At 36.6% G+C, this 25,380-nt stretch overlaps 1 protein-coding gene across 1 annotated transcript in view; it reads right to left on the bottom strand.

Annotated features, from left to right (window-relative positions):
- Window positions 1–25,380, bottom strand: part of TENM2 (teneurin transmembrane protein 2) — a 1,067,650-nt gene that overhangs the window by 865,894 nt on the left and 176,376 nt on the right. The gene's annotated exons all lie outside the window — the stretch shown is intronic.

Genomic DNA, 25,380 nt, shown 5'->3' with positions numbered 1-25,380 from the left:
TTCCAAAATCATAATTTTCTTGTTAAGTAATGTCATTCAAACTTTTCATGGTTACATTTTGAAATAAACTACAAAGACATGCCTATTTAACTTCTAGTCAATTAGGAATAAAGTTATGAAGCAAAGGTAAATGCAACCAATGGATAAATAAATTGTGGTACATCCATACAATGGAATACTACTCAGGAATAAAAAGAAAAGGGCCATCAAGCCATGAAAAGACATGAAGGAAACTAATGCCAATCTGAAATGTCTACATACTGCATGACTCCAACTATATGACATTTTAGAAAAGGCAAAGCTATGAAGACCTTAAAAAGATCAGTGGTTGCCAGAGATTGAGCAGGGAGAGATGAATATGTGAAGCACAGGCAATTTTTAGAGTAATGAAAATACTCTGCATGATATTATAATGATAGATACATGTCATTTTACATTTTCCCAAACCCATAGAATAATAGCATCAAGACTGAAGTGTAATGTAAACTATAGACTTTGAGTGATAATGATGTGCCAGTATAGGATCATCAGTTGTAATAAATGTTTACCACTCTGGTGAAGAATGTTGGTAATGGAAGAGGCTACGCATGTGTGGGAGAAGGAAGTATATGGTAAACCTCTGTTCCTTCCCCTTAAATTTGCTATGAACCTAAAATTGCTCTAACAAAATAGTCTTATTTTTTTTTAAGTACACATAGCTTAATCATTACATGACAGGTATACTGTCAGAAAATTCATGTACTTTTTCCCTAGGGGAAAGATTCTAGATCCTTGTGGTTAAGAATACACCAGAAGCAAGTATTCCAGAATTTGAATCCCTATTCCACCACTTATGGTTTGATGATGCTCAAGCTAATTAATTCCTCCACCCTTGATCTCAAGTGTCCACATCTATAAAACAAGTTTAATAATATCTACTTATAATAGATATCTGGAGACAACTATGTGGAAGCAGACACTAGAGGACACATAAACCTAAAAGAAAGGAATCTAGGCAAGTAGAACAAAGGTTAAAAGGCTCATTCATTCATTCATTCATTCATTTATCCATTCAATACTTACTAAGAGCTTACAAACTACTAAACCTTGTTCTGCAGGCTTGGGATATATTGGCAGAGAGAAGAGAGAAGAGAGAGAGAGAGAGAGATCTGTCCTCATGGAGCTTATATTTTAGCTGGGGCAAACAGATATTAAACAATTAACATAATGAATAAGTTAAGTGTGTAGTATCCTCAAAGCTGGTAAGTACTATGAAAAGAAAACAAAATAGAATGTGAATGCCTTTTGTATTTTGAATAATTTGATCTAGGAAGGCTTCACTGAGAAGATGACATTTAAATAAAGACTTGAAGAAGTTTAAAAGAGTCAGCTTTTCCAATACTGGGGCAAAAAGAAACCATCAGTGTAAAGGTCCCAGGCAGGACTGTGCCTGGCATGTGCCAAGAACAGCAGGAAGAACTTTGTGGCTAGAATACAGTAAACAAAGATGCCATCCTACAAGAATGGGTCAGAGAGTTAATGAGAGCTGAGTTCTAAACGGCTTTGGGAGTGATTTTAAGGACATTTATTTTACTAAGGATGTAACAGAGAGCTACTGCATTGTTTTGGGGGAGAGGGGTGACACTGTCTAGTTTTCATTTTTAAAAGATTGCTCTATTAGGTTAGAATACTGAAGGAAAATCAGAGACTTCTCAGAATGCATTTGTAAGAAATGATCACAGACTATTCTGGTTGCAGGCAGCAAAGTGGTGGGCAGAGTGGGGTTTCCTAAAGGGCTATGTGTAGAGTTTGGCCAAAAGAGAGAAGTTGAAAGTGACAATGATTTTGAACTGAAAATTAAAAGAAGGGAGTAGCCATCAATTGTAACGGGAAAGACACACACAGACCAGGATCTCAATCCTGGATGTCTGAGTTTGAAATAGATATTAGACATACAAATGGAGATTCTGAGTAGGTAGCTGAATATATAATATATATAATATATATAATTATATATAATTATAATAATTATATGTTATATAATATAAATATATATAATCTATGTCATATATATTATATAATATGAATATATAAATCTATATCACATGTATTATATATAACATAAATATATATGATAATTATATATTATAATTATTATAATTATATATTATATATAATATATATGTGATATAGATTTGGGAGTCATTGACATGTAGATGTCATTTAGTGCCATGGAGCTGGACAACATCACAGTGTGGAATAACTACACAGAAAAGAAAAGAATACCAAGGACTGAGCACTGAGTCACTTTTATATTCAGAGTTTGGAGCAAAGAGGAGGAAGTAGTAAAGGAGTACGAAATGAATAACCAATGCAGCAGGAGGAAAGCCACAAGCATATGCTAGCATAGAATCTAAGTAATGAAACTGCATCAAAGAACTGTTTCAAACACTGCTGATAGATCATTAAGCTGAGAACTGAGAATGTGACATGAAGATATAGCAACACAGTAATCACTGGTGATGTTGGCAAAAATCAAACCAACCAACCGACAAACAAGAACCAAAAACAGTTACGTCAAGGAGTATGTGTAATAATTTGATTGGATTATATTTAAAGAAAATAGGAGAGAAGAATCAGTTGCCACTGATAAGACAAACGCATCATCTGATATGTGAAACAATAAGGAGTGAAGGAATGTGGTGATATCTGGTAGAAAAAATAAGTAAACAGAAGTTGGAGAGGGTCACAGCATGTCTGTATGCTTGTAGGAATGAAAGGATGGTTCATTTAGGAAAAAAAAGGTGGGAGAACTCTTGATGCAACATTCTTGAGTTAGATCAGGGGGATGCTGATCTTGCACACAAGTGGGGGTTTTTCACCTGGGTTAAGAGTAGACATTGTTCACTTACAGTGATAGACAGGAAGGCAGAGCCTGTGGGTGCAGATGATGGGAGTGGGCAGATGGTAGATGTGGATTTGAGAGCTCTCCTCTGGTTGAGGATGGGGAGGAGGTGCTGGAGGTTTAGGAGAGAGTAGAGGAGATGCAGCTGACATCTAAGACTGTGAGACAGTGCATAGATCAGAGAGTTTAGTACAACTGCAGAGCAGAATTAAGGGACCACTTGAAATTTAATAAACTTCAAAAACTTCTGGGACAAATTTATTACAGTGCACATGTAACAATGAACTCATCCTTCAGTAGAGCTGCTTTGATTCACATAAAAAATTAAATTATGGTGACTACATTCAGTTCTTAAAAATGAGAAAATATTAAATGCAATGTAAAAACACTGTTCTTAAAATGAATGGTTCTTATGTTAGAGTGAAAAGTAGAGCAATTACAGTGATGTGTTATATGTGGACCAAATTATTCCTTATGCATAAATGGTAACTATAAATTCTGAATCCATAGAAATTAATTCATATTATACCACAAACTTCTACTTCTCATCAGATGGTTGTACCATTTTTTTAGACAAGAAGTCTTTATCCGGGACGCCTGAGTAGCTCAGTGGTTGGGCATCTACCTTCAGCTCATGTCGTGATCCTGGGTCCTGGGATCAAGTCCCACATCAGGCTCCCCACAGGGAGTCTGTTTCTCCCTCTGCCTATGTCTCTGCCTCTCTCTGTGTTTCTCATGAATAAATATATAAAATTTTTTTTAAAAAAAATGGAATCTTTATCTGAAAACACTAAAATTCACTTTTTTAGATCCATGAGTGAATGTGAAAAAAAGACATGTCAATATCCATAGACCCAGGGCCAACCTACACAGTAGGGCACAACAGATACAGTCACTAGAGCCATATTACCCTTAGGGCCCACAAAATGGTTTAATTTCTTTTAAAATTGGGGAGGGAACCTTTAGTTTATAGAAAATGTTTTTAATCTTTAACAGTAATATGTTTGTCTTTATACTATGTGGTTGTAAACTATAATATTAAATATTTTTAGGGAGGAAGGGACCAACCAAGGCAAAGGTACCTAAGGTCCATGAAAATTATGGTGCCTTACTGCATCCTCCATGAAATCCTTGCACGTATGGAAGGCCAAAGTCACAATGAATCAAAACAATCAAAACACCAATCTCCTCCGAGGATTTTAGAAAGAAATGTGGACTGTTCTCTAATGTGTTATCATCCTGAAATGCACAAAAACCATCTTCTCTTACACAGACATGAAATGCTCTGGCCACTTGGCTGTTTTAGAGGCACAGGAAAAGCTCCTGGTCTCCGTTTTCAGGTGTTCTGGCAAAGATATGCCAAGAGTTAATATCATCCTGCCTCTTCTAATTAGTAGAACAACTGTTCAGTCATTACAGACAACTTCCTTGGCGTTCCTCATTTTCCCAAAATATCTCCCAGAATCCAGTGACTATAGTATCTATCTCTTCTATTTGGTATTCAGAGAGCACATTTGTTGAAGATTTTCAAAGCAAACTGCCTTAGGAATCAACATCATCCATGGAAAGTTGCAAGAATTACTTCCCCCAAGTAGAACAGAAGCAGGGAGGTTCCCGAGCTTTCCAGAAATCACAAAGCATATCTCTGACAGAGCTGAGAACTGAGATGCAGCTCTCTTGCCTTTCCTTGCTTTAAAAATAAAAATCAGTGGTCACTCAAGGTAGACTGCTTCCTTTGTAGAAAGCAGACTTTTCCTAGCAAAACTGCTACTTTGCTGCAATGATGGGCAATGAAATCCAATATGACACTTAATTGTTCTCTATTGAGAGGTTTCTCTTTGCTGAGGTTTTTCCAGGTGCTTTATGAAAAACATTTGCACTACCTGGCACTTTGTAAGCCTTCCTTTTAGAAACAACCTTTCCCTTATTAAGATAGCTTTGCTTTCAAAGGGGACATTGGTTTTGTTTGCTCGCTCATAGGCCGTGAACAGACCACCAGGGAAATTGCTGCTTCACTGGCATAAGTCCCACAGGCCTATGTCACAAGGGGTTAGGAGCCTCATTAATTCCTGTGCTCTCATTTCAGGTTGTTTAGGGATCAGCAGCAGATTATTATTTCAAACACTTATTTCTTGCTTCAATTTCCTCTCTCTTAGAATTGGATCCAAATCATTTTCTCTTGTGTGCAGTGTACTCAATCTCTATTCGGATAAGAAAATCAAAATAGTCTTTTCAGAAAACCTATCCATCAGCATTATCAGGAACACACCCCACAAAGGCTTTGGTTGACGTTCCTACATATCTGGCAGGTTTTATCCTTCTTTGTACTTAAGTCTCTCTCCCTCAGAATCATTGCCATTATGGCTCACATAGACCCAAGGGCACCCGCTGTTTATGTTTCAAACTGATTAGTTCAATGCAGTTCTACGAATAGACAAAAAGATATGTTAGGAACCAACCAGGGATACAGAAATGGAAAAACTGTGTCCCTGCTTTTGGAGATCTCCACAGGCTAACAAATAAGATAAAGATATACATATAATGACAATATCATGTTGTATTCCTGGTGAATTTATTTTTCACTCTACCTACATTGGTGACTGTGTAGGAAGGCAGACACAGCGAGGGAGGTAACCATATATATATATTTTTTTCCTTTTAGAAAACCTGATTGTGAGTGGCAAACATATAATCTTGAGTAAGTCCCTTAATCTTTTGACTTCTCAGGTTTTCTCTGAAAAATAAAAGGATGGGATCAGAAGGTTTGGCATCCTTTATTCAGCCATTCAACAAACATTTGTGGCTTAATAGTTACTGATTGTGTAGTATGTGTCAAGATTGGTTATAAACACATTACATGTAAAATCTCGTATAATCCTCAGACCAAAACGAGGAGGAAGGTATCAGGCTCAAAAGAAAAAGAAAAAAAAAAAAAAAAACAACATTTCTAAGGCCATGTGATAAATAAGTAGAATAACCCCAATTCATGCATTTCTTCTTTTGGATCAAAAGCCTGCAAGCTCTCTCACATATCATGCTTTCCAATTGAGTCTAAAGTCTTTTAGCTTTAAACTTCAGTGACTATATAATATTTCTAGTGAGAGCCAAGGCATCAGAGCCACTTTTCCCAGTTAGCATTCTGAGGGGTGGGGGATGGGGCTCTTTGAAGAATCTGCACAAAAAGGGCAAAACAGGAAACTAACTCTTTTATACGAGAACAGCTTCTGAATTCTTATACTTTGGGTCCATTCAACAGTTCAAATCAATGAAATAATCTGTAGGTTATGAAAGTGAATTAGGCTTATTTCTTAAAGAATTGAGTAAGCAGCACAAATATAAGGAATCCAACTAAAGAGGTAGAGAATTAAACAACCCTTGATCACCAATATGTGACAATAATATTGGCTTGTTGGGAATCCCTGGGTGGCTCAGTGGTTGAGCGCCTGCCTTCGGCCCAAGGTGTGATCCTGGTCTCAGGATGGAGTCCTGCATCAGGTTCCCTGCATGGAGCTTGCTTCTCTCTCTGCCTGTGCCTCTGACTCTCTCTCCCTCTCTGTGTCTCTCATGAATAAATAAATAAAAAATCTTTTAAAAAAATTTTGGCTTGTCAACTCGTCAGCCCTGCTCCACAGGCCAGCTCCTCCTCAGCAACACTGGCTGATCTTTACCACTCTAAAGCCAGGATCTAGTGTAGTAGCTGCTCAATGAACAATTGTTGAGTAAATTAATTAAAGTTAGAGAGGTAGATTAAAAATAGAGAAAATTTACCAATGTCATTCACTAAGTATATATATATATATATATATATATATATATATATATATAAGTATACTTATATACTTATATATATATATATATATATATATATATATACACACACTCTGCACCCCCTTCTTCACCTTCCCTAACTTTTCCTTCCTATTTTATACATCTTAAAATACACATGGACACAAATTCAGATAAAATAGGTAAAACAGCTTTCTGTTTAGTGTTTTTGACATCTTGGCAGTGCCATCTAATTATATAGTATATACATTGTGTGTGTATGTGTATTTTTTTAAACAAAACAACCTATACTATTCATGCCACCATGTGGTCACTTGGACAGACCCAAAGCCTTAGACCATCTGAGAAATATATGTAAATATTTGTGTATTTTTATTTCTTTGCATTCTACCAGGTTTTATTTCAAGCAAGAAATTATCCACCCCTCCCTTCTTTTTGCACATCACAGAGCCAAGTTTCCTGTGTTACACCGATTTCAAAATGTTCAGCACCATTTATCCCTTTTTTATAGTTCATATAAAGACATGGCTCCAAGACCTCAAATAACAAAAACTTTATTTATGTATTTATTTTTGCATGGCATGCGCTGATGAGCTAGTCTGCTCAGCAAGCATTTCACAGATTAGACGCATGAGTATGGTTTCAGGCAAGGCTCCCTCATGTTTCTGCGCATTGGCTGATAAACACTTCAAAGTAAACCGCTCATAAATATGAAATGAAAAGCCGAGGAGTCGTTATGCACAGCTTTGAGATACAAATCTCTTTATTCCCTTCTGAAGTGGGGTTTGATTGACATAATGAGTCATAGATCCTGTCCAGGGACACACTGCCTTTTCCCCTTTTCTCTGGAGACAGGGAGACTTTAAAGAAATCCACTTTAGAACTTGGTGATAGACAGCTTACTTAAAAAAATAATAAAGTTGAATCCTATATTAAATAACTTATTATTTTGTGTTAATGCTGACTTTGACAACCATGACATATGTCAAAGTTTCACTACACATCCTCAGAAAGACATTATTAGCTACAACTCCAAGAAAAAGATTGCCAAATTTAAAAAAAAGAGAGAGAGAAAGTGCCATTATGTCTTTTGTCATATATATTGTTGCTATATAGGCCCTTTGTTTGGTAAGAGAAAATCACTACTTAAATTAATTCAGAGCAGAAGTCTAAAATCCTGTAAGCCAAAAAGCTATGGGGAGGCAATGGGGAATAATTATTGTAGAAAATTCATTTTATAAATAAATGTATTTCAAAAAGGAAAGGATCACACAGTAGAACTTGCTACAAAAAATAGGTTGAAGAACAATTAAAAGTGGAGATTCAATTCAATCTTGCTCACAAGTTTTTAATAATTATCTGCTTGCCTGAAAAAGATAAAAATTTCAATGAGATCATACGATTTTCCACAAGATCGCATTATGTAAATTCAAATGACTTACAGAAGCTAGGCAGACAAAGGAGCTGAGTCAGCCAGTGTAAAGGGCAATAAGGAGCAGTGGGGGCTTGTAGAAAAATGAGAGACTTTTGATAAGGCAGCTGTTACTCAGCTCCAGTAGATAACTGCCATTCACAAAGAGAGAACTAATGTTGCCTGTTTTTTTTTTCTGAAAAAGCCTGAAATCTAGACTCTATGTAATATTTACTTATTTATAAGTAATGACAAAAAAAATAAAAAATAAAGTACAATCCAATAAAGTAGATCTTTGGGCTGCTCCGGACTTTCTACAGTAATCATTTAAAGAAGATTTTATTAAGAAAAGAGGAGGGAGAGAGAATAAAAACCTTAAATCAGATAATGGTGAGAGAGGAAGGGATTCTGAGCTAACTTACTTCCTCTACATTTCCAGGATCCCTAGATATTCTGCTGAAAGCCTGTAGTAAGTGAGAAGATGATGTCCCTAGAGATGTCCCTTCTCAAAGCCTCTTCAACCAGAGTAGTGCAGCTTTTTTACCTAAACAATGACATTGGCCAGGATACTTTCAAAAACACTTAATTGGGACCATCCTCTCATCTGAGAGTTATCAAGTTACTCAACACCATTCCCCCACCAACACCTAATGGACCCAGGGTTCAAGATTTCATTAAGTTTCAGAGGCAGATCACCTCTAATTTTCTGCCTACAGATTTAGTTTGAGTGTCACAGAGAATTAACTATTAAATTAGTGTTTTCCTTTCCATGGTCTAGGACCACTACAGAAAGGTGATTTCCCAGCCAGGAGCTATCATTCCCTGTTCCCAAGTCATCTAGGTCAGATCACATGTCTGGTTCTTATCAACCAAGTGAAGCAGACAAGATGTGTGTCATTTAAAATCCAGAGAGCTGAAAAAGGCAAGTGATCTCCCTCCATGTTCTCTTTCCCTTGTGATGCAAGAGATCCAGGAATGATAGATTCAAGATGGTAGGGCCACTGATGTAAGAAGCCTTGCTCCCAGAGTTGTCACTGGGAGATGAGCCCAGTCATCAGCATTCCTGAGTTCTGGCTTCATAGTAATAAAAAAAAGTGATTTTGATTGTGGGCAATCCTTTATATACATTTGAATTTCCTTTTCCCATTATTTAGATTTAACCAAAATAATGCCACCAATATTGAATAGCTTTAAGTAGGAACCATACATAATTATGTGATTCAAAAGATAAAACACTGACTTTCTATTGGGAACTTAATGATAATAAACTACTATCCAATTAGACCTATTTTGTAGTAGCAGAAAAATGATATGACCTACTGAAGGACATGGAACTGTTCAAAAGAAGTAGGAACTCAGATTCAAATTTTGGCAGTTCCATAAAGTTCTCAGAGCCCCGCACTAATTTCTGTTGCAGTGTCATGAATTGGTGGCAGTGTCATTAGTTGATAACTAAGTTTTTATTAAAAATCCTTACCAATTCAACATAATAAAATTTAGCATCATTCTGATATGTTAGATATTAAATTTCTAATTATTTGTATTATAAATAAAAACACCAGCTTTGACTAATTCAAGTACCTCCAAGTAAACATTTAGACATTAAGAACTACCCAGTCAATATGTAACATTATACTGTATTTCAATATCAGCAATGTTATCTTCTATAACAACAAAATGCTTTTATGAGATGTTTTCATGCATATGAGAAAAGAGATAATAGCACAATTTTTTAGTACAATTTTTTTTACTACGGAAAAAGATAATGATCACATAAATTAGCATGAGAAAACTGCCAGACCTCAAACCCTAATATAATGCAAAATAAAAAAGAGATATGCCAGATATATATGTGTGTGTATATATATACATATATATGTGCATATAGCGTGTATTATATATGTATATATAGTAATGAAAATAATAAGAGGATTGAGAAATTAGAAAAGCAAAGTGATATACATATATCCCTAAGAATAACAAGAATCATCTTGGATTCATCTCCAACTTCTATTAAGATGCACAAACAGCCCACTCTTGAATAAGGAGAGATCACACAGCACAGTGTAAAGGGGCTTTGGAATCAGACTAAATAAAGTTCAAATTCTCCAGCTTTGTAGCTCGGGCATCTGGGGTTAATTTCCCAGCTTCCATTTCCTCATTTATAAAATAAGGAATATTTTAATCCAAATATCTATCTATATTACAAAATACAGACTAACGTCCACATCCAAGGAAACTAACCCTAGGCTTTCAGGTGATGAACATAAACCATTCTAATCAAGTGAGGTTATGAGTAGACCAGTGCTGCCTGGGACTGGAGCTGAGAGCAAATGAGCCTGAGAAATACTCTGGGGAGAATAGAAATGCTCTAAAGTTGTATTGTAACGACGGGTGTACAACTCCGTTAATTTGCTAAAATTCATGCAAGTGTATACATGAAAGGGGAGCATGTGTGATTTGTAAATTATACCTCAATAAAGCTGTTAAAAAATTAAACCAGTTGCATGCAAGTATTTCTATGGATGTAGGTGAAAATTGCACCTGCAGAAGCCAGAAAACAACAATAGAGTCAACACTTGAGATTTATAGAATGTGGAAAGAACTATTTGAAGCCAATCTGCTATTCTCACATGAATTGAAAGGAGGTAGGATCTCTGACTATGCAAAGAAAGCTGAGTTATTGTAACAGCGTGACTTTTATTTTGATTCCATCGCAGATTTTAGAGGCTAAAATATTCCTAGAATAATAGTTACTCATTAGCTTTGCTTTGAAAATCATGAAGGCACAGGTCTCCTGGGAGTAAAACACCAGGCTAACTGTGAGGGTAAAGAAGAATAGCCTTTCTAAGAATAAATCTATACCAGAATACTTTTCCATCTTGAGGTGTTTTAATCCCCAAGATGGAAAAGAGTTTGATTAAGCAGGCTGCACTGGGCTCATGCATTCTGTCTCCGTCCAGGAAGAAACAGATGTCAGTCACATCTCTGTCGTCCTCCTATAGTCCCTGGGGGACAACGTAAGCAAGCTGTCTCCAGGATAAGCGCTCCTCAGAGAATTGCCAGCCCATCATGGCCTGCAGCTGAAAAGCAGCCATTCTGCTCCCTCGGTCTATTAGCCCTTTGACTTCCTTCCTTCATGCACAAATATAAATATAATGCTTAAGTGAATGATTACTACTGTCCCCAAAGAAATTTCAATTAAACACTTGGAATCCCTAGGAATGGTACCTAGGGAGATTTCCCAAAAGAGCTGCAATTTGTTATGTATTATTAAGTCTGGCTTCGGTTTGTAAACCTCCTATTTTTTTTCTTCTCATGTTAGCTGGGGCTTCCAAAGAACCACCTCCCATATGATTTGAACACGTTTTCCCAAACTCTAGGCAGGACCAGTATAACCAAGTTATTCTGGAATAATAAATCCCCAGTTTGTTAAAAAGTTTAAAAGACAGATGGGGAGATTTCCTTGCCTACTATCAGAGTCGGGGGGGGGGGGGGAGGTAACCTTTCCTCTCTTCTCAAAAGGAGTGGAGGACGTTAGGAAATGTATAGTGAGGCACCCCTGGTGGCCGGGCAGTTTAGCGCCGCCTTCAGCCCGGGGCATGATCCTGGAGACCCTGGATCGAGTCCCGCGTCGGGTTCCTTGCATGGAGCCTGCTTCTCCCTCTGCCTGTGTCTCTGCCTCTCTCTCTCTGTGTGTGTGTGTCTCATGAATAAATAAATAAAATCTTAAAAAAAAAAAAAAGGAAATGTATGGTGAGTTACTGCGGTGGATTCTTTCACATAGCACTCAGTGTTTCAATCTGCCATATTCCTCATCCATTATCATATGCATGGGAGCTGATTATTAGAATCTAAACTCCACAAAGGGAGTATTTTGTCTAACTGACCTCTGAGGTTTTCAGCACCTACAACAGGACTGGGTGTATAGACAGAAGGCTTTCCATACAGAAATGTAAATGAATGGATAGATGGATGGGTCAAGGAAGAAAGGAAGAAAGGAAGGAAGGAAGGGAGGGAGGGAAGGAGGGCAGACTTGGATAGAAGTCCTTTGACAACTAGGACAGGTCTTTCTGTTACACCTCTGGCAAAATTTCTTAAGACATTTCCTTGAGCCACATTTACTATTGTATTATTTTGGAAGAATCTACTTAAGAACCAAATATTTGGTAAAATTCACGTTATGCTATCTTTAACTTATTACTTATTTTTTATCATGTTTTAATTTAGCTGAATTAAATGATCAGAGCTAATCAGACTATACTCAGAGATAAGAAGAAAAAAGTTCCTTTTCAAAACAAAAATTCTATATAGGGTCAGTGGATTGCCAAATAACATTCTCTCCTTTGCCAAGATTCTATGATTCACCCTCTTTTGGTTTGTTCAAACATAGTTTTTAAAGAAATCAGGAATATTAGCTCCTTTCCAGAACTGGGGTTTTTATCAATTTTTGAAAGTAACATAAAAAAAAAAAGTTTAAAGGTCACTGGAATTCCTTATTTCTACCAAAGGCAATAAATGTCTGTTTTAATACTTCTCTTCAAGCATTCACTCTCTTACTAAAGAAGCAGTTTCAAATCTTTAGGAAAAAATAATTTCAATAAACCCAGTTGAAACTAAATGTACACAAATTCTCTCATTTTCATTCCAATTTTCTGTTATCTGCATATGTTCATGGTCTCCAAACCCAACACAATCGATACATAAATGATAAATGACTGATGGTGAGTTTTTTGACACTTTGACCATACTTTTGTTCCCTAACAATGAAAGCTGTGTGATCCCAGCACTCAGCCACAGCTGAACCACACATGCTGCCCCTAAAGCTGGAACAGAGGGAAGGCCTGTGAATACTGATTCTCACGTAGTAGTGATGCCAGCACTGGCGACCCTGCAAGCTGACTTTGCTCACCTTGTGGAACTCTTAGTGATGCTTATTTTTGAATAACTGACTCTAAAGCCAAGAGAAACTGCTTTTAGGAAAGGGTCTCTGTGTCCTTTGTAAAATGCTGATCGGCATTGGAGCAGGAAAACACTTAAGAAAACTGAAATTCTCTCATTCCCCTCAAATGAGACATCGGTTCCTATCCTGCCTCATGGCCTGGAATACCAGGAGGACAAGGGAGACTTGTGACAGGCTGATTCTGGAAGCTCAAAATGGTCATCACTTAACTCACTTTTCATCTGCAATGCTCCTTTTCTTTCTGGTAACTCGGGGATTAGGATTGTTGTTCCAAGAAGTTAAAAAAAAAAAAAATGACATCTTAATCCCCTCAAATTTCTGCTATGCCCTACCTTCCATGATGTTTTCCTTTGTCACCAATTCTAAGAATTGGCAAGAGGGAATAGGAAGGAATGAGAAATTGAGTTATGAGATCCAAAGTTCCCAGACAATTGCCAGGAAGAGTGAAGGCAACACAATCATCCCACAATGGTGACCCTATTAATTGCCAATCATATTAATTGCTTCTTTAGGAAATCTTTATTTTCATTTTCTGTATCACTCAAAGGGTATATTCTCGGTGAATCATCAAAAACTATGTATTTTATTTTCCTTTAAATAAAGGAATAATTAATAATAATTAATTTCCCCTTGTATATTTCAGTTCCAAGATGAGAGGAATTTCTTTTCAAAATCTTGATTCTACCCAGTGTGTCTTAGGTAAAAATAGCAAATGTAACTCAGATGGTCATGCCCACAGCTACCAAAATGCTTTAGCAAATCAAAGTTTCTTCTCTCTGCAATTATAAATATATATGTGTTCTTGAAGTAGTTAATTTTCTTTTTCTACTCTGGATAGAATCTGCATCCCAGGACACTTGAATCTGGTTCTAGTTTTACAGCTACCTAAAAGCATGAGTTTACATAAGCAATTTTACTCAATACTAAGATGATTCAGTTAAAGAATAGTTTTTAAGATTTCTTTCAGGTCTAAAACTAATATATTTCATGATGACAGTAATTGCTACAATAAATATCTTTTGCCTCGGTGATATTGCCATCCCATGCCCTTTGCAATATGACATTTCTTATACAGATCTGCCAAAAGGCAGATCATTGTAACATAGGATTTAAGAAAAATGAAACAAAAATATAAGTATCTTGGACAATTAATTTAATTAATAATGATCTTATCAAGGGACAAATTCCTCTTACTAATTCATTTTTTAAAATTCAATAAATGAATTTAGTTATCAATTCTAGTTTTATTTCTGATATTTTCCTCATTCCCGAGTAGACTGGAAAAGATAGATATGTTCTCTTGAACTATGACAAAAGCACAGCTTTGTTATAGTTAAATCAGTCTGATTCTAAGGGCCCAAACAGATAAAGACAAACATCTGGAAACAAAATCTAAAATCCATACAGTACATAAAAATGAGAATGAAACAAAATATGATGTTTCCATATTGTGTGGGAGAAACATCAAGCTCTCAATGGCCATCCAATATTAAAGATAAATTAAAACAGAGACTGGAGGACATAAAATTATACCTAGATCTTGTTTTTTTTAATCCTATTCTCAAACAAAGAAACAAAAAATCCAGTACCCTGGAAGAAATGGCTGATTCTAAGGCTGGAACAGAAAATATACAAGAGCCTGTAGTGTCCTATAACTCCAGAAAGTGAGAAAGTGCTCAAAACAAAATAAAACCCCATAATGATGGGTGTATATATCCCAGGGATCCAAGGGGCAACTAAAAAGAACTCCCAGTGGCCAAATGGAACAATTTGGTCAGCAAAATAAATCAAGCAGTCCTGGCCTATAACCCAAAGTATAAAATAAACACCCAGGAGTCTGCATTGATATAAATTAAAAAAATGAATAAATAAATAAATATAAGAAATGACAACTCTTTTGTGCAGAAGAATTTCAAATAATTTATGTGGATACTCTGCACTCAGTGAAGTGGGAATATAACTCATCACTCCTTAAGTGTAAGTAACTTCTAAAAACTTTAAAAGAAATTTGAGGGTAGTGATTTATTCTAAAAAATGCATTACAGGAAGGAAAATAAAAACAGCAACTTGGCAGTAGAGAACTTTGAAAAATACTAACTCAGTAAAATGATGCTGAAGGTTAATCTCAATAGTAATAAGTCACATTGATAGAATACACTCTTGATATCAGATGATGAGAATGGCACTTTTACCTTTACGCCTCCTCCTAAAAACACATTACCATACTCTGATCAGGAGAAAAATATCAGACAAATCCCAACTGAGGGCCATTCTATAAAATACCTGACCAAAACTCCTCAACACTGCCAAGGTCATCAAAAACAAGGAAAGTCTGAGAAACTGTCAAGAGAAGCGAGAGAAGATACAATGACTATATGTGATGTAGTATTTTGTGTAGGATCCTGGACCAGAAAAAGGACAATATGGGGAAAAAATGGAGAAAATCTGAATTAAATATGAACTTTAGTTAATAATAATGTATCATTATTGGTCCATTAATTGAAACAAATATACCATACTATTGCAAGGTGTTGATAATAAGGAAAATTGGCTGTGGGTTATAGGGGGACTCTCTGTACCATCTTTGCAATAATTCTGTAAATGAAACAAGTTAAAATTTTAAATTATTTAAAAAATTCTTTTAAAAGTTCATTTAAAAATGTTGGTCCAAATGTGTTCTACAATTTCATCTCATCTAAGGAAAAAAGAGAGAGAGAGAGAGAGAGAGACAAGTGATAGAAAAGAGGGAAATTACCAGTATTTAGGGAGATAAGTTGAGAAACTACTTGGTGAAATGTAATTTTACTTTGTTTCTTTTTTTTTTTTTTAAACCACAGCTACCTTAGCCAAATTATTTTCTCAACTATTACTTAGCCTCCAAGCACAGGAGCCATTCTTTGGTTAAGAAAAAAGAGATCTACATGTCACCTTAAACAACAACACATGGATACACAATTACTCCCTCATGAAATTTAAGTCAGAAGTTTTCCTCAATCACCTAAAATGAGAAGTACCTCATCAAAGATCATGTGCTGCCTTCATATGAATCATTTAACAACAAAGTTGTAACCAGATAGAAGACTGATACGTTCATAGAAAAATCAAAAAACAATAACAATGAAGCAGTTAAATTTGTTCTTTGCTGAAATAGTAGATGATTCAACTTAAACATATCAAATACATAAATCCAGTGATATCTTGGCATTTTGAGGGGAAAAAAACTAAAAAATATTTCAGCAGGAGCAGGAGAAGAAATAATTTACCTAAGACAAATCAAAGACTAATAGATATTGAGGTGTAACAAAATAAAATCCCGTTTTCTAATTTTAAAACAAAGGTGGAAGGAAAAAAAATAAATAACACAATTAAACTAGAACAACTCACAGGTGAGCTTGCCATGACCTGTTCATGAGGAAACAGTGCACACCTATCACTAAAGTTAGACCCAAGCAGGAATAGCAGAGATCCGGGAAGCTCACTGACAATATCTTCAGGGATGGCCTCGTACTGAATAAGAATCAGTAGCATGTCAGCAGAACTGCCTCCATTCTGCAATCAGAGAGGGAAGGGAGGAAAGATGTGAAGTGACAGTTGAGCAAGTTCCCATTTCTATATCCTTCTGACTTTTCTTTTTTGGAATCTTGTTGAAATAATTTTTTTAAACCTATGAACGCATATTTTAGGTTATAAATCTTGACAGTATTTAATAATTTTTAGTGCACATAGTTTAATAATTTGTCATTATAATATGACTTATGCCATTGTAGCACCAATTCACCTTTATATGCACCAAATAATTTTGATAGTGTCATTCTCAAAGTTTATATTCAATCAAACTTGATAAAAAATATATTACGTGCCATGGACTACATTGTGTCCCCCCTTCTCAAATTCATATATTTAAGCCTGCACCATCCATGTGCTTAAATTGGAGACAGGGCCTTGGAGGTGATGAGTAAGGCTAATTGAGGTCATAAAGGTGTATTCCTGGTCCAACAGAACTTATACCCTTAGAAGAAGAGAATAATACACCAGTGGTCTCTCTGCCAGGTACGGACACAGCAAGAAGGTAGCTGTCAGCAAGCTAGAGGAGCTTTTAACCAGAACCCAACTATGCTGGAGCCCTGATGTCAGTTTTGGCCTCCAGAGTATAAGAAAAAAATTTCTGTTGTTTAAGCTATACAATCTATGGTATGTAGTTATGGCATCCCATGTTGAGTAATATATTATGAAGGCAACTTAGAGTGCATCTTATAAAATTGAGGTTCTCTTCCTTCAAGGTATATGGTAAGACTGTACTTCCTAAACCTTTCTCAAAAATAGGAAAAACCCTATGATATTGTAGCCAATGAGATGCCCGCAAGAGTGAAATTTGTCAATTTCAGTGAGCATCTTTAATAAGAAAGAAGACCTGATTTTCCATGTTTTCTTTCTCCTGCCTCTGCAACCTGCAGTGTTCCAGATGATCAAGTCTTTATCACTCTGAGTGAGGACAATGAGGAGCAAAGTCCCCAGTCAACCCACAATGGACATATAGTGTGAGTTAGAAATAAACATGGATTGTTTTAAGTCACTGAGACTTTCCATTGTTAAGGCTGATATAACAAACTTAGTTCTGCAGGGAAGAAAAAAAAAAGAAAAACAAAACAGTAAAGCAAGCAAACAAACAAACAAACAAAATAACCTTAGTCCTAGAGGAGAGAAAAAGGAGAAGCAAGCAAGAACAAACTTTGGAATGCTCTGCTGTAGTTCACAGAATAACCATAGTGGGCATATATTAGAGATACAATACTAAATAAAAACGTATTAACCGTTGTAACAGTGTAGATGTTTTAACTACCAACTGATTTGGTAATCTACTGAGAAAGCACAAAATTTCATTTTATGTTTTAGCACTTTTACAAAAAATATCTATCTACATCCATGATAATTTTGGAATAGCATTTTGATTTCATCTGGTCTTGTTGAATATTATTTGCAAAGTCTTTATTATTTATAAGGGTAAATAGAAGATTAATCTTACTTGATTTATGATAAAACATCCTAACATATTGAGATTGACATTTTAAATTGGTCATATTTTGCTGTGAATCTTTTAAAATTCAGTCTTTCAATTCCTAAGGCTAACACTTGGTCTCCTTCCTCATTGCTACTTTCTGACATAACCTCACTATGGTGAACAACCAACCTTTCCCTCCAGGACCACAGTATTTTTTAACAAGGCTCTGCCTTGAAGTTTTCACTCCCCCCATTCCCATCTGGATGATGACTACTCATTCTACAAGACTCACCCACATGTCAACTGCTCTGAAAAATCTTGGCCAAAATCTCTAGCAACAATTATCTCCTCCTTTAGATTCCTGAATCACTTTATGGCTATCTTTATTACAGCACTTATTTCCCTTAATTATAATTCACCTGTTAATGTGTCCGCTCATTTTATTTTTGAATTCTAAGTGAGCTGAAAACATCTCTCACTGTATTATGTAGCTACAATATTCTTGTTGAATGATTGGGTGAAAGTGTCAAATTATAAATTGTTTCTGCCTGAAAATGTTAGATACTTAAGAAAGGTTACTTATGTTCATAATGTTTAATTTTTTTTTGATCATCAAAGGGAAACAGGTTGTCACGTTACTTGCCTTTATTTTTCTTGTTTCTGTTCTGTTATACATGGTATTGTAACACAGGAAGTTTAGGGGTGCCTGGGTGGCACAGGAGGTTAGTGTCCGACTCTTGGTTTTAGCTCAGGTCATGATCTCAGAGTCTTGAGATCAAGCCCTGTGTCAGGCTCTGTGCTTGGCATGGAATCTGCTTGAGATTCTGTCCTCCTCTCCCTCTGCCCGCCCCACTGAGTGTGCTAAAATAAATGGATAAATCTTAAAAAAAAATAACACATGAAGTTTAAGTATACTAGCATTTTAGTTTGCTGGACTGTGCTTTGTAATTGCTGATTAGAAAGACTACAAGAAGCTTTAGAAGTCTCTACAGTTCTGTCCAAGTTTCCCTTTGCAAACTTCTGATATGTGATTTATATTCCTTAGGTAATAGAGGAGCTTTCTTCAACTTTCTTCACAGCCAGCCTAGTGAACCTCTTCATTCTCCATCTCTACCACTCCTGTGGGCAAGAACAAAGGCAGAAAAAAAGCCAGGGACCAGAGATGCCTTTTCATGCTCTTAATCAAAGGCTATGGCTGCCGGAACTTGGCACACACTCCAAGCAGCTCTCCCAAGTAGGGATGGTCCAGATCAGCTGGCTACAGTGGCCAGCAAAAACAGAGGAACTACAAATTACTGCACCTACTCTACATCCTACCCCCACCCTGACAAAAAAAGAGAAACCAAAAGGACTGACATCAGATGAGAGTGTGGAGAGACTGTTGTTAGTGCAAGTACATGTTTACACATGTTCTGGGTTGGGAGCAGGGAGGAATGGATTGAAAATGCTTCAGGGGGCAGCACTGCACAGAGGCCGGCATCAGTAAGACAGGGACTTAAAAGTAAACTCCATCACTTGTGAATGTCAGAAACTTACTTAGCCAATAAACCTTCATTCCTTCATTTATGAAGGGGGAAGGGATTGTGATTAGATCCCTGGTACTGCTGCTCAGTTGATTCAGGGAGATGTTGAACACAGCACGTGGCACGGAGCTCATACCTCGCTCAGCATTGAGGCTTCTGTGTTGTTTGCCCCCTTAGATGAATATGCAGGATCAGAGTCTTTGTCATTAATAACCATTGGCATTACACTAGCAACTAATAATAGTTTTACTACTTTGATTTGTTGTGATAATATAGGGGAAATAGCTGGAATGGAATTTGAAAGAGGAGAATTTGAGGCATGGCCGAACCTCTAAGCAGCTGTATTAGCCTTCACAAACCACCCTTCCAGCTTCTGTTCCCTCATCTTTAAAAGGGTTAAAGCAATCAGTCTCATCTGCAGCACTAATGTTTGAATCTCTGGCATAAACCAGACTTTCTTATGTTGTATGCAAAATGAAGTGGTGGGAGTGATGGAGGTAGGAGGGAGAGGGCATGTTCATAAAACAAGTGTCATAGAGCAGAAGGTTGCTAGCTAACCAAGTTAAAATAGGCAAGCCCTGTTCACAGTAACCTGAGAGGCCCCAATTTGGCAACACACATGAGTTGAATTTCTATTCAACAATGGATTTCATCACCTTTCTCTCCCGTTACATTTAAAAATCTCCAAGCCCTCCACAAATTTTGATTTCAAAAGACAAATACGGCTTTGGTGACACTTGCAAAATGCTTGCCAATCAGAGCCTCAATTCAGTGCCTTTTTACAGTATCAGCAGAGATTGCCACTATAGCTAACAAGACCTGCAAACCAAAGAATGTATGGTAAGGGGAACTCTTACTGTTAAAATGAAATGTACCTTGCATGTTAACAGAGAGTTACAGGTCTCACAGATATTATAAGTACAATGGAAGAAGGGAATTAAAAAAAAAAGCAAAGAAGAAAAGGATAGGAAAAAGAGGGAAGGAGAGGAGAGGATAATGCATTATTGAATGGGAATTCCTGGAATAGTAAGTGCAATGTCTGTTTGGCCAAGTCGAAAAAGTGCCACTTAACTCCAATTTTCAAAGAAAGTGATGGTGTTCATGAATATGTTACTTAATAATTTTATACCATTAAATGTATCTGGGCACAAATGATTTTATTTTCAAAAGGCAAACTTTTAATACTAACTTTTAATATTAACATTGAAGGCATAAAGTTCTTCAAGTACTTTTAAGAAATTTTAAGGAAGTTCCACTGTCCTTCATTTGAATCCAGATGGTGCCCACTGATCTGCTTATGGTCAGTTGTTTAAAGTGGCTAAGACTGTGGGGCCAAAATTAGACTTCTTGGGCTAGAACCCAAGTCCATTCTTTTGTTTGTTTAATTCCAGTATAGTTAACATACACTGTAATATTAGTTTCAGGTGCGCAAGAGTGACTCAACACTTCCATGCATCACAAGGTACTCATCATGACAAGTGTTCTCTTAATCCTCTTCACCTGTTTCATCCATTCCCCCTCTTCAACCTACTTCCCCCCTGGTAATCACCAGTTTATTCTCTATTGTTAAGTCTGTTTTTTTCGGCTCTTTTTTTTTTCCTTTGTTCATTTGCTTTGTTTCTTAAATTTGACATGTCAGGGATCCCTGGGTGGCTCAGCGCTTTAGCGCCTGCCTTCGGCCCAGGGCTTGATCCTGGAGACCTGGGATCAAATCCCACATCAGACTCCCTGAATGGAGCCTGCTTCTCCCTCTGCCTCTCTCCCTGTCTCTGTCTTTCATGAATTAAAAAAAAAAATTGACATGTGAGTGAAATCATATGTTATCTTTCTCTTATTTAACATTATACACTCTAGATCTATCCATGTTTCGCAAATGGCAAGATTTCTTTTTTATGGCTGAGCAACACTCCATTGTGTGTGTGTATATATATATATATATATATATATATATATATATATGTCACATCTTCTTTATCCATTCTTCTATAGATGGACACTTGGGTTGCTTCCATATTTTGGCTATTGAAAATAATACAGCAATAAACACAGGGGTTTGTATATCTTTTCAAATTTGTGTTTTCATATTCTTTGGGTAAATATTCACTAATAGAATTACGGGACCATATGGTAATTCTATTTGTAATTTTGAGGAACCTCTGTACTGTTTTCCCTAGCCAGCTCCACTCTCTTCTAACTGTGTGAACGTTTGCAAGCTACTTACCCTATCTTCAGCTTAGTTTTCTCATTGCCAAAGGGGGATAATGAAAGTATTCTACATCATAGGCTTTGGTGAAATAATAAATAAAATAATTCATAAAGGTACTTAACATAGTAGGCACATAATACATACTCAATAAATATAAACCATAATTATTGGTAGAGCTCTAATTCAAATATCTTAAAATTCTATATATTTTGTTATAAAATGTGTATATACATCAACTCAAAATCAGATGTAGATAAGGCAAACTGATTATCTGTATCACTGATTTAATGACTTTATTATAACTCCATTGAAATTAGAAATTATTTTCTCCAATATTCCCATCTTACAGAGCGAAGCCAAGGTAACCACTGGATTATTAAGCCTAGAAGGTATACCTTCACATAGATTTTTTTCTAAAGATCCTTGATTTTTGAAGAGACCAAGCTTATTCTAGCCTTGCTTTTTAGAGTCTTACTTTTAAAGCCATTATCTTCCCCACCATGCAAATGGATCTATATCCCTGACCTCGGAGCAAAGGAGAAAAATATTGAGCATATCCACACAACCACAAATTAAAAAGCAATGGACTCTTACCTCTCTCTAGCCTCACTGAAAGTACTTCACCTAATTCCAGCACCACCATAAAGGCCTAAAAGACTATGGCCTATATTAGATAGCCCAAAGACACAGAAAATGATACTAATAATAACAACAGCACCACTTAATAAACACTAGATATTTCTTTAATAAATTTATGTAAAGATTACCTCATTAAGCAACCTTACAAGGTGATATGCCATTATTCCCACTTTATACATGAAGAAGTTAAGGCTAAGAAGACAAGTAAGTAGCTGTGGGGGTTCCACAGCTAGTAATTGAGGAAACCAGAGCCCTCAAGTCACTAGGATGTTCCCTTTCTCATTTTCTTTGATTTGCCTCAATAATTTCTTAGGAATTCAGCCTCATTCTCCTGTTCCTCAGGAAAGCCTTCCTCCAATTACTTTTCCTCTCTTCCTCCATTTTACTTACTGCCACTATTACTGCTACAAGATTTCTTTTATCTTTGTTAATGACCTATTGCTCCCTTTTGGAGTTTCTACGGCATGCTCAGTTGTTCCTGGAGTTTACATTGACATCTATTTCTTCCTCAGTCTCACAGTACCTTTTAAATAAACTCCTTACCTGGTGTTACACTTGTATTTGCATGCCATTCAGAAGATGAGTTTGCCTCCTCAATTTGGGGCTCAGTCATACTGTGCCTCTATGTGGTACCTCCTATTCCTGGCCTCCCTAATAAGTGTATCTCTACAGAATACTATTATTTTACTGCAATATGTAGGACACAAAATATACACGATAACTACTTGAATCAACAACCCTGAAAGACTATTTGTAAATACTCAGATGTTCAGTGCTTCCGTTTTCACTGTTGAGCTAATTGGTTTTTTTGTGATTAGTGTTTATGAACTCAGCCCAGTACAAGCAAATGAAATACTGCATGGGATATTCCTGAAGTGATAGGTCATGTTTAGAATCCTATGGAATGAATGCAAGCTACCCATGGGGGTGAAACTGGGGCAAAGCCTTGCGTCCAGTGTTAGATAAAATGAATTCTCATCTTCTGACCAGCCCCTCTCCTTCCCCTGCCTGGTGATATAGAAGCTTTCCGTTCAGTTGTCACAAAGCTGTTCTCCAGGAAACAAAGCCTGTTTCTGTTGAGGCGGGTGCAGCTACCAGCAAAGAAGCCCTCACCATGATTCAAGTGCAGTTTAGACGCGCTAGAGGCAAAGGAAGCAATTTTGACAAAGAATAGCAAGAGCTATCTATACAAATGTAGAACAACAACATAAAAAAAAGCATAAAAGGTATTGATAATTAATTTAAAATACCATAAGGAAACCATAGCTAAAGTGAGGGGAAAATAGAGCCTCAACAAAGACGCACGAACTGCCGAGGCCATGAAAGCAAATGCCCCAATACTTTGGACTGCAATTGCAACGCCCCAATTTTTTCCTGTAATTATGGTTCTACTTATCCCATCTTAGATTTATAGAAAAACTTGAGTGGATAGGGAATTATTTCATGCTGGGAATATAGAAATAAGTTTGAACAAATTGCCCATTTGTGATTATTTAAATAAAACATCATAATTGGAATATGTTGGTCGATAAAGGCAATTTTTTTTCTTTCTTTCTCTTTTGTATAAGAACAATACACTAAATGCTATCTTGATTTTTTTCCTGCATTTCTGTAAATACAGTATTTAATGCCAGGTGCCCCCTCAATTTTATATTGTGATAGGCTATATAAAAGGAGGAGTAAATGCACTCCACGTTGTTTTCCACACCACTTGGGTTCCGACAAGTCATTAAGAACATTCTCTGCTTGGGTATTGTCTTCTATGATAATTATATGCAGCTTGACTCAGTGGTGCTCACATTCAACGGGTCTCACTTTTACCACATTTATTTCAGCTATGGTTCCCTTGCTGGTTGCATTTACCTCTGCTCTTTTCACAGACTCTTTAAAAATACATCTTTCAAATGGAAGAGGTTCTCCTTCTTCTCTTTTACCCAAAGCAAAATACACTCTCTTCTCCCAACAAAGAAAAAGACAAGTTTTGATTATCTAATAAGGACAGAACTTTCTATATTGAAACTAAATCTTTCTCAGATGTGGCTACAGAGGTACAGGCTCCCTGTGTCATCATTTCTGCAGGCACACATGTGCCTCAAGGAGAGTCAGAAGGGCTTGGTCTTATTTTTTTATGCACCATCTTTCTATCTGTTGATCTTGCAAAAGTTGACTGGACCTTGCAGCTTTTAGATACACATTTTTGCGTTTTTTTTTTAAGATTTCATTTATTTATTCATGAGAGATACAGAGAGAGAGAGGCAGAGACACACACAGCAGAGGGAGAAACAGGCCCCACTCAGGGAGCCCGACATGGGACTTGATCCCAGGTCTCCAGGATCATGCCCTGGCCTGAAGACAGCACTAAACCGCTGAGCCACCCAGGCTGCCCCTAGGTACACATTTTTGAAATAATTTATTTTAATTGGCATTTAGGTAGAATTGAATGTGTTATTTTTTTCATAATATCCTTCAATATACAATAAGTGCAAAGTATGATTTAAATGCCTATTGGGAGCAAAGTTTGGGACCACACATTGGAGAACACATGAAGAAGAATGCAATCTAATCCCTGCCCTCAAAATTAAGGTGGAGACACAGATAAGCATATATGACCGTCAGATTAAAAGTGCCAGGAAGATGCTGTGGACCCTAAAGTTATAGGAATGATGAAGAAACAGAAATGATGGTGGGTAGTGGAAACATGAACCATCGCTGACTCCTTGTTCTCCGATTTAGACAGGAGCACAAAAGGATTAAATCACAGAAGTCAGCTACTCTTTTGTCTTAGATCTTGTTGGCCAACACTTGGTGAGTGGATATACTAGATGCCCACGATGCCCAGCCCTTACTTGCATCTCTCTTTTGACAGGGAGATCACTTTGTCACAGCTCTACCTCTCTGCATTTTGAAAGCTCTTCCTTGTATGGAATTGGAACCATATGAGTATTCTGCTTCTACCCTTGGGGTCACAT

The sequence above is a fragment of the Nyctereutes procyonoides genome, unplaced genomic scaffold (genome assembly GCF_905146905.1).
Source record: "Nyctereutes procyonoides isolate TBG_1078 unplaced genomic scaffold, NYPRO_anot_genome, whole genome shotgun sequence".
NCBI classification, from domain to species: Eukaryota; Metazoa; Chordata; class Mammalia; order Carnivora; family Canidae; genus Nyctereutes; species Nyctereutes procyonoides.
This window is presented reverse-complemented; position numbering and strand designations above follow the sequence as displayed.